The sequence below is a fragment of the Crinia signifera genome, chromosome 12 (assembly GCF_055691185.1).
Source record: "Crinia signifera chromosome 12, ASM5569118v1, whole genome shotgun sequence".
Lineage (NCBI taxonomy): Eukaryota > Metazoa > Chordata > Amphibia > Anura > Myobatrachidae > Crinia > Crinia signifera.
The window spans coordinates 39,239,277-39,250,172 of NC_139228.1; positions in this window are offsets into that span (position 1 = coordinate 39,239,277).

The window sequence follows — 10,896 nt, forward strand, 5'->3', positions numbered from 1 at the left end:
ACACGCATGTTCTGCAGCACTTTACAGAGAATACTTGAACATTCATATCAGTCCCTGCCCCAGTGGAGCTTACACTCTATATTCCCTACCACATGTACACACACACACACACACACACACACACACACACACACACACACAAACACACATATTCATTCTAGGGTTAAGTTGTTGGGTGCCAATTAAACTACCAGTATATTTTTGTGGGAGGATACCGGAGTACACGGAGGAAACCCACACAAGCACGGGGAGAATATACAAACTCCAAACCATAAGGGCATGGTGGGAATGGAACCCATGACCTCAGTGCTGTGAGGCAGTAATGCTAACCATTACAACATCCAAAATAGTGTATTGCTGGAATATTTAAAAAAATGTATGCTTGGGGATAAACATCAAAATGTTTTACTGTCCCATTAGTCAGGAATGTTGGGAGGTATGCATGTCAAGGGATGCTGTCATTTGGTCTACAGTATGATGGTCGACAGTCATTAGGTCGACACCATTAGGTCGACATGGGTCTAGGTCGACATGGGAAAAGGTCGACATCGTTCTAAGTCGAAAGGACATTAGTTTGACAGGTCATTAGTTCGACAATGTCTCGGTCGACAGTCAAAAGATCGACATGGGGTTTTTCACTGTTTTTTGAGCCGACGTGCCAACAGGTGGTATTTCTTGCCCTACCATCCACTAGGGCGTGGTGGGAGAATAAAATAGTGTGCTGAGCATAGAGACGACATGTCGAACTAATGACCTTTCGACCTATAACCATGTCGACATTTTTCTGTGTCAACCTAATGACTGTCGACCATCATGCTGTAGACCAAATGATCCCAACCCTTATAATTTTGGCTATGTATAAGATTTGACTATATTGTACTGTAGATTGCACAGTCCATTTTTTCTTGCGATAATGACCCTGCAGCATACTTACCTACCCTCCCGGAATGACCAGCCCCCTGGAAGGGTGGGCAAGTCTTCCACATTCCTGGCCAGCCGCATTGGGACATTCTGCACGAATGTCCCAATTTATGAAATGCAAATGTTAGGAGGTATTCATGCCACAAAAATATACATACACACTATACCCAACCCTAAATCAGGCCCAGTATGTGCACAACAGCAGTAGGCCAATACAATTAGGGGTGATTCTGATCGACTCGCTAAGCAGCAAAAACGCGCTATGTAATGCCGCCCGCACGAATACTGCAACCAATGCGAGAGGATGTGTAAAGAAGACACACCCCCTCGCCTGCCGCCTCTGCAGGAGGAATCATTCCATGGTCGCCGACCATTGAGTGATTTCTCCTGCCTTTGCAAATATAATTCAGTCTCAACTGACCTATATTTGCGGCCACGGGAACGAAGACATGGCAGGCGGCTGACGCAGTGGCGTAAGTTTGCCCCAGTTGCCCGGAGGCAAGATGAATATTGGTGCCCCCTACACACACACACGCACAGCACCTTATATAAATATATGTATGCATGTGTGTATGTATGTTATGTTTAAAATAAAGAGAGTGTGATGTCTATGGTCCTGCCAGGAGGGGGAGTCAGCCACAGAAGCGATATTGAAGGCTTTCAATTAACTAAATTTGTAGGGGAGGACAGGTGCCCACTTGGGAGCAGGATCCCGGCAGAACATGACTCCATTGCCTCCCAGAGTTACGCCTCTGGGCTGATGTCATATGATGTCATCCGCCCATCCCAGGCAGACATTGGCCCACCCTCGTACCCATGGGAACACCCAGCGTTTTCATGGGTTGCCTATAAAAAGCTGGCCATTCCCATGGCTCAGCGCCGCCACATACCCCATCCACCCTCATTCCCCCTCTGCGAACTGCCTGGCGAGTGAGCAACTAATATATTGAAACCACAGCGCATGATTATGATTGGAACCTAGTCACTATGGGCCTAATTCAGGCCCCAGATGCATCCAGCACATTGGTTGTAAAATACCACTGTTCTGTACTGTGACCATGCGCCAGACCCGTGCTGCACCTGCGCAGACAGCACTGTATAAAATAGCAGAAAAAAATGATGTTATATAGGACCTGATGGCTTTATTATGTTTTGTATCGTGCAGATTTTCTCCATTTATGTAGTATATAATCTGCCCTCTAGATGGCGCACCTATCCCCCTACATTTACATAGCTACACATTACTGATACTGTGTTGGAATTTAGGAATTTTGAATGTGGGTCTTGGTGTCAAACGATGGAATCATTTGTGTGCTTTTTTATATGTTTCAGGAGTAAACTGTGTGCATATAATAAATATTAAAAACCTTGACCACATAGTTGCCGACTTTCTGGCTGCCCCCCCTCCAGAAGATGACAGCCAGGTCGACACAGCAAGGTTGGGGAGGGCATACCTCCCAACTGTCCCACGTATCGCGGGAACGTCCCGGTATTTTGGGACGTTCCCCCCCGTGGCCGGCTGTGAACCCGGCGGGGGGTGTGTGTGTGTGTGTGTAGTTGGGAGTCTATTCTTTCAGGCAGAGGGGCTGGGGGCTGGCCAGCAGCTTACAGAGCTGCTGGGCATGCCCCCACAGCAGTGGAAAAATGAGGGTCGTGGCCTCGCAGCAGCGCCGCGAGTATAGACCACGCCCCTTTTGGTAGGCCACGCCCCCGACAATTTGCTGTCCTGCCATTACCATGAGAAATGTTGGGAGGAATGTGCATAATGTGGTACATGAGGCTGTGGGTGGGGGAGTGGCTGCATGATTGCATCATCATAAACTCACATCGTTCCCGCTATACAATGCTGAGATTATTAGCAATTCAGTGCTAATCGCGCCATCGGGCACCCGAGGCCAAATGTAATAGGGTAAGAGTTTCAGAAAGTGAGAGATTTTGGGAGAGTTTTCCCATTTTTTTTTAATGCAGCAATCATTTACATGGCAAAATCAACCTGGCTTTGCAGTGTAAATGATTGCTGCTTTAAAAAAAAATAAAAAACTCTCCCAAAATCTCTCACTTTCTGAAACTCTCACCCTATTACATTTGGCCCCCGGTCTGCACACTGTAGTAAATAAACAGCTGGGTGGTGGGATGCAGGTGGCTGCAAGACACTTGCCCACATTTCTGGTGGGCTGCAAGCACCTCCCGATTTTCGGAAGCCTCCCGGCCATTCCGGGAGGATAGGCAAGTATGCATGACCATGGGCCTGATTCAGAGGTAGACGCAGTGGCGATGTTGCATGCAGACAGCCAATGTTTTTATTCTGTAAATGCGTCAAAGCCACTCTGCGCATGCATGGGATGCGGTCAATTTCCCGGTGGCCGGAATCCCGACCGCCAAAATCCCAAAACTTTCTCCCTCTGTAGGTGTCCACGACACCCATAGAGGGAGAATAAATTAGCATGCCGTGCGTAGGGAGGCACCGGGCCCGCTGCGTGGCCCGATCCACGTCCCCCCTTGTCGGGATTCCGGCGTCGGGATTTTGACCGCCGGGATTCCGACCGCTGGGATTCCATACCGAATCCGCATGCATGCTAAGTGGTGCCTGTTTGGTGGCGCACCAAGAGGAATTTGCATTTTAGCAAGTGAGTGTCTTGGGATAAAGATTATTGGGCATGTCATTAACATAAAGACTCAGACGCAGGAAAAATAGATGCAGCTGCATCAGATTATTTTCAGGTACAGTTATAAGGTGGTTAAGGGATGGCATTAAAAACGGTCTAACATGTGCCTGCCCTGCTGTAATACAAAGTAATTACCAAGCTACTTCACAGGAAGAGGAGCAACAGAACACGAGGACATGCACTGAAACTAGAGGGAGGAAGATTCGGGGGAAATGTGAGGAATAATTTTTTCACAGAAAGAGTAGTAGATAAGTGGAATAGCCTCCCAACAGAGGTGGTAAACGCAAATACAGTAGTACAATTTAAACATGCTTGGGATAAGCATATTGATATCCTTACAAAAAAATAAGGATCAAATATCATACCTCCCAACTGTCACGATTTTAGAGGGACAGTCCCGATTTTCGGGTACTGTCCCGCTGTCCCACCCGCGGCAGGCATTGTCCCGCTGCGGGGGGGTGACAGTTGGGAGACCCCCCAATCTAGTAGAATAGACGCTGTGCGCATGCGCACAGCGTCTATTCTCGTATGAAAATGAGGTCGCGGCTAATTAGCATAAGCCGCGCCCTCATTTGCATACGCCCCGCCCCCTTTTCGGCCGCGCGAGTGTCCCTATTTCCTCCGGCCACAAGTTGGGAGGTATGAAATATGGTTTGAGGTAACATGTTTAAAAAAAGGGGCAGACTAGATGGGCCAAGTGGTTCTTATCTGCCGTCAAATTCTATGTTTCTATGTTTCTATTTCCTAATTACAATCTTCATTAATGTCTCATGCCCAGGAAATCCTGTTCACACTGGAGAAAGCATTTCATGGAAAGCACTGACTGTATAGTATCTGTGCTGTGCTCTTCTGGTAAGGCCGCCGCGCCCCCCTCCCAGCATGCACAGCAGGAGAGCTGGGAGGCTTAGATGTAGCCAGCCCAGAAGCTAGCCGTGTAGTTGACAGCCTGTCACCTTCCAAGTGGAGATCTCAGAATGCTCTATACTTACTCCTAACTTGCTCTGGCTGTCAAGGCTGCAGCGCCAGTATTAAATAAATGTCCTTGGCAAGGACACAAGTCACTGTGTAGTAAAGCAAACAAATAAGTATAACATAACATTAAAGAGTCGGGTCTGCGATGTCCCATGCTGTTTTTCTTCATGTCTGCTATTTTCTCTGTGTCACCCTAAGTACTTGTAAAGTTATGGTGAAAGCTGAGGACTCTGGTGTCTGGTAGTAATAAGTGCTCCGTAAGGGGAACACGCAGCTGTTGAATTAAAATACCCTGCACATTCTAGAGCAGTCTGGGTTTTGTTTCATACACGTCTTGTTGGATGAATAGGGCTTTTCAACTTGCACTTTTGGTGGGCTGGAAGTAAGCACCGATACTCCCCATTCCCAGAAATAAATACCTTGTACTGCAAGACAGCGTTAGCAGCTTCTAAATAATATATATATCCGTGTAGCATGGGAAAAAAGCAAACAGCGCACAAGTGTGTTGATTGTGTTGTTGTTGCAAAAGGACAGAAAGATGTACCGTGGGAATTGGAGAGGCTTTTTACTGTAGAGAACTGGCGCAGCTCCCTTTGGAACATGGCAACCAAACTTGGATTTTAGATTGTGGGTTACTTCTCAAGATCTATTTGGCTTCTTCATTAGATTTTTCAATTTATTTTTTTCATTTGGAATTTATCCACAAGAACAATTAAATTTGTACAGCAATTTAACCCACCCCTCCCCCTAGCTGGAGGCCCAGTGATTGCTACAGTACTTGCACCTGGTTTTCCCATGGCTCTGCATGCAAATGAATTTAAAGGTTAAGCAAAATTATGCTGGAGAGGTGGTGTGAGGCGTAGGACCAATCACAAGTTGCAATCGTTCACCTTCCTTAGGCTGCGTCTACTCATTGCGTTTGAGCAGGATGCAGTCGAACAGGATCCTGTTTAGCAAGATGCAGTTTCTTGTGTCTATCCATTGCGTTTTAGCAGGATGCATAGGGGCTTGTGCATATATCCACTTGAGTAAGCCTCCTGCTAAACAGCTAAAACGCAATGTGTAGACGCAGCCATAGATTTATATGTGCAGGCTCCTTCCGGCCAAACAAAATCGAGTCCCCCTTCCCGGCCCCCAAGAAGGGTGGGCAATCCTCCTGCAAGCTCCTGGAGTCCCCCGCATTCCCCCTGCCTCCAAACCCTTAAATATGGTCATTCCCGAGTGTACGCGGAGGGGGCAGGGCTAAAATATGCAAATCAATGTCAATTTAGCCCGTCCCGTCTACGTACACCCGCAAATCACGGCAGTTCTAGTGATTAGGTGCAGGGCTTGATGATGTCAGGCTCTGGCCTTGCCCCCAGAAGCATTCTGAAAGTCTCCTCTCCGGGCTTCTACCGGAGAGGAGAAACTGAATGTTGGCAATGTGGTCTATTTATCCTCCTCATGGGTCTTTCTTTACATTTCTAAATGGTCCAGGGGTAATTTAAGGGTGGAGGTGGCCCACGTGCATGCCCTTTTCTCTCACTTGCAAATGCCCATGCCCAGAACTCCAGGAAAATAGCACACGTGTAATTTTATCTACTGCACTTACCAGTGGCGTAAGTTCATCCATGCCACCCAGAGGCAATATAAAAGTTGGTGCCCCTCCTCCATAGATAGATAGTTAGAGAGAGGGAGAATGAGAGATAGGGGGAGTGAGGGAGAGAGAGCGAGATATAAGGAATTATGGAGAAAGAGAGAAACAAGAGAGAGAAAGAAAGAATGTCATGGAGAGAGGGCTTTCATAGATTCGTTGACACCTGTCATCTGGCTGCTTCAGTGACAGTCACACCCGCACACTGGCTGTGTGGAGTGGACTGTTTCCCGCCCGGCTCCCGGCTCTTCGTCACTGACAGTGACGCTGTTGGCTCGCTTGCTCAGAGCAACTTCTGCCCCAGACAGCAGCCAGGTGACAGGGAGGAGCGGCGACGTGGCCATGCCCACTACACACAAGGCTATGGGGAAGGGGGCCGCCTGCCTGCACCACTGCAGACAAGGGTATGGGTGGAGGGGTACGGTGGAGGGCACCTGCGCTGCTGCATAACATAGGCACCCGCTGCTGAATAAGATAAGTACGGCAGGCGGCAACGGCACTAATGAGCGGGACATCGGAGGCAATGGAGCCAGTGCCCCCTTTAAGCCTGGTGCCCAGCAGAAGATGACTCCATTGCCTCTGGGAGCTCCGACACTGGCACTTACACAGATCTGTGAATACAGCAGCATTGTCGGAGAGGTAAGTATAGGTTATGGGGGTAGGGTGTTCAGCGTGGGCCCTCTTCACCCTTTCTAGGTAGGCCCATGAAATGCTTTTTAGTAATTTTGTTTTTATTCAAATGTATTCTATAGGCCAAATGTAATAGGGTGTGAGAATCATAAAGTGAGAGATTTTGGGAGAGTTTTCCCACTTTTTTTAAGCGGCAATCACTTACACTGTTACGTGTAGTGGCTGTGAGGTTACGGGTAGCAGGTGTTACTGTTTGCACAGTACTCAGACAGCTTCCTGCAAGCTAAGGTTTCACCATTAACAACCACCTTTACTCGGCAGGTTATGCCCACAAATTACTGGCATGCCATCTGGATTTATTTGGGAACAAGGTGAGTGGCACAGGATGGTATAAATATAAATACATGGAGCAACCCTACCTGCAACAATGCAGAGAATAATACCATCCCAGAGTGTAACAGAAGTAAAGTGCAGCCAAACCCTTAGCAAAAAAATGTTACTGAGAGAAAAGTAGAACATACATTTAGCTGAATGACTGCAGGACCAGGGACGCTGGCACAGGACAGGAGCAGTGATCCAGGAGCCGGCAGAGAAGGATCACACCAGGAGACTGAGCAACCGCAAAGCACCGGCCCGAAGCAGGACTATAACTGACGTCTGCTTGAGCAGGCGCCAGCCATTTGAATTAGACACCTCTCCCTGAGCGGTCCGGGCGCATGGCGACGTCAGACACCAACCGCCACTGGCATCCCGGTTGCTGGGAGTCCACTGCCGTCCCCAAGCGATGGACCGCACACTTCCGCCTGGCCGCCGCGTCTAAGCAACGGCCTGGAATCCCCTGCCCGGGTGTTACCGAGCCCCTTAGAGGAAACCTGGCGGGTGGCTCCAGTGGACGCAGCGGCAGTAGTAACATACACTGCAAAACCAAATTGATTTTGCCATGTAAATGATTGACACTTTTTTTTTAAATAAGGGGGGAAACTCTCCCAAAACCTCTCACTTTCTGACTATCACACCCTATTAGATTTGGCCCTATTTTTGTATGTAACTTCAAGACTTCAAGACCTGAATCTCATTGCTCTGCAGTTGACCATCTATTTGAGATCTGTATGTTGTACATAAAACAGCATAAATGTGTCTGAGAGCCCAGTTCAGACCTGCTCGCTAGGCAGCCGATATTCGCTGCCTAGCAAGCAGGTAAACGCCGCCCTGCAGAACGCACGCCAGGGTATTTACAGACAGTCAAAGGTAAGAGGGCCCTGCTCGCAAGCTTACAATCTATAGGGAAATAGGCAATGATAAAGGATAGATATTCTTTATTGCATTAATTCCACCAGAATGCAAAGATTCCTGGTGTGCTGTAAGATACGGTGACCCAGCAGTTTGGCCAGTGGGTATGGAGGATATGTGTGGACTGTACAGTGGGGATGTGATTGGATAGGAACGGTATATGAAGGTTAAGTGGCTGGTTCTGGAATTTGATAAGTTTTACCTGTTAGACATCTGTAGTAAAGGCATTCCCATTGGGAGGACGTGTAACGGTGAATAGCAACATAAAAGCGTATGGTTCGTAAACGGAATGCCCTCACAGTTTGACTGACAGGAAGCCGGTAACTGCCGTTTTATGGGAAAAATTGCAGGCGTGCCCAGCAGTTGGTGATGTCAGTCATGGCCATTTCCAGCCTGTCTCAGTCACAGATAAGTGGAAGCCTCAGAGTTACTCACATTTGCACAGACGGAAAAACATGTTAAATGTTTTGAGATTTGCATATAGATTTGCAATTCTCTTGCAATTTTTCAAGGGGCAATTTCTCTTTTATTCTGGGCGGTGGCTTTCTCCTCGCAGTACAATTTTAATGATTTGGAAGGTGCACGCATAACTAAGACACTCTCTCAGTGGCATAAGTTCATCCCAGTTGCCCGGAGGCAAGATGTACATTGGTGCCCCCCACACACACACACACACATACAACATTATATAGATTATGTATATGCCTGTTATGAATTATAGATAGATAGATAGATAGATAGATAGATAGAAAACACATATTTCAGAAGCAATATTGATGGCTTTCAATTAATGGATTTAAACTTGATGGGAAGTAGAGGTGCCCCCTTGGGAGCAGGAGCCCGGCGGCAGATGACTCCATTGCCTCCCAGAGTTCTGCCTCTGCACTCTCTGGTGTCTTAGCTTTGCATGTTCCCTGTAAGTGAGGAGGGCAGGTAGCTGACGTCAGCTGCCCGCCCCCGGCACCTGGCGTCACAATGCTATTTGCATGGGGACGCCCAGTGTTTGCATGGGAACGCAGAGCCCGTAGTCGCCACCCCACGCGCTAGGTGGGAACAGGACAGCAAACTAGTAGTACGCCATAACATTCGCACCCAGCATCTGCACATGCGCATAAATGCACACGCGCCGAACCTAAACATCGCTCCCCTGTGCAAACGCGCAGGGGAGCGATGAAACCAGAATCTTTGTGAGTTAAGATTGTAGTCATCACCTTTCACACTGAACCCAGGCTGTCCTGTAAAATGTGTCATTAAATGTGGATGGGTTTTAAGTCAGAGGCTTAGTATGGAAGAGGTATTACTGACTTTCTGAAGGAATTTCTTGCATTTCGGCTTTGTCTGACTACAGTTCCTGTTCTGTTACCCTTGACTATGGCCCTTATTCAGATCTGATCTCAGTACAAATTTGTTCTCAAAATGGGCAAATCCATGTGCACTGCAGGTGGGGCAGATGTAACATGTATAGAGAGAGTTAGGGTTAGGGGGGTTATTTTGTTTCTGTGCAGGGTAAATATTGGCTGCATTATTTTTACACTGCAATTTAGATTTCAGTTTCAACACACCCCACCCAAAAATAACTCTCTCTGCACATGTTACATCTGCCCCACCTGCAGTGCACATGGTGTTGCCCATTTTGAGAACAAATTGGTGCTGTGATCTGATATGAATAAGGGCCAATGTCCCTGACTATGGCTCATTTGCTACTGATTGCAAAACTCCTTATCTGCTCGCGTACTGCTCCTTTTACCTAGATTTTGGCTCAGCTTGATCTTTAAGGTATCAGTCATTAGTTTCCAATTTATGAAAGTACTGGTACATTGCTGGAGACTCTCATCTGCAGTGAGCTGTGACGTGCTGCGGTCTCCAGTGTCTTCTGGCTTCTTGTGAAGATGAACATGGAAGGTTGATCTTCCTGGCTAGACGTTTATTGTCTGCTGATCCGCTCTGCCAGTCCCTCGATTGGTTGCCTGTATATTACCGCATTCAATATAAAATACTTCTACTTACATACAAAGCCATTACTCTAACTACACCGACTTAGATCTCTTTGCTTATCTCAAAATATATCCCCACCCGACCTCTCCACTCTGCACAAGATCTGCGTCTCTCATCCATACTCATTACTCGCTCCCACTTAGGCAGGTTTTCCCCAGTACTCCTGAGTGCCAGTCAAATCCAGTATACAATGCTTACAATAAAAAAAAACATAACATACCTTCCAAACTTTCCCGCTTTACGCGGGAACATCCCTCAAAAAATGGGTCCGGCAGTTTCCTGCGGCAGGGGGTTGGCAGTCGTGCACACACACCCCCCCCCCCCCCCGTGAACTGTGATTAGACGCTGTACGCAAGCTTCTATTCATGCCCCCACTGTGCCGGAAATGGGGCGTGGCCTCGTGGGAGCATCACAACTAGACCACACCCCTTACCGCTGGGCCACATCCCAAAATTTCCCCCACACGAGCGTCCCACCTCAAAGTCGGGAGTTAAGGAGCCCATACACGGTCCGTTGTGTATGGCTCCGTTCTGTACTATGCGATGCGCGCTCCCGCGCATCACATAGTATGGTACAAAAAGTATGTGCTGCACATACTTTTTGTACTAGGTACACATCGGATCGGATCGCAGTGCATGTACACTGCATGCACTAGGGATGCGATCCGATCCGATGTGTACTTTAAAAGTACAGAACCATACCTCCCAACACTCACGATTTCAGCGGGACAGTCCCGATTACCGGGTCCTGTCCCGCTGTCCCACCCGCGGCCGGAGGTGTCCCGCTGCG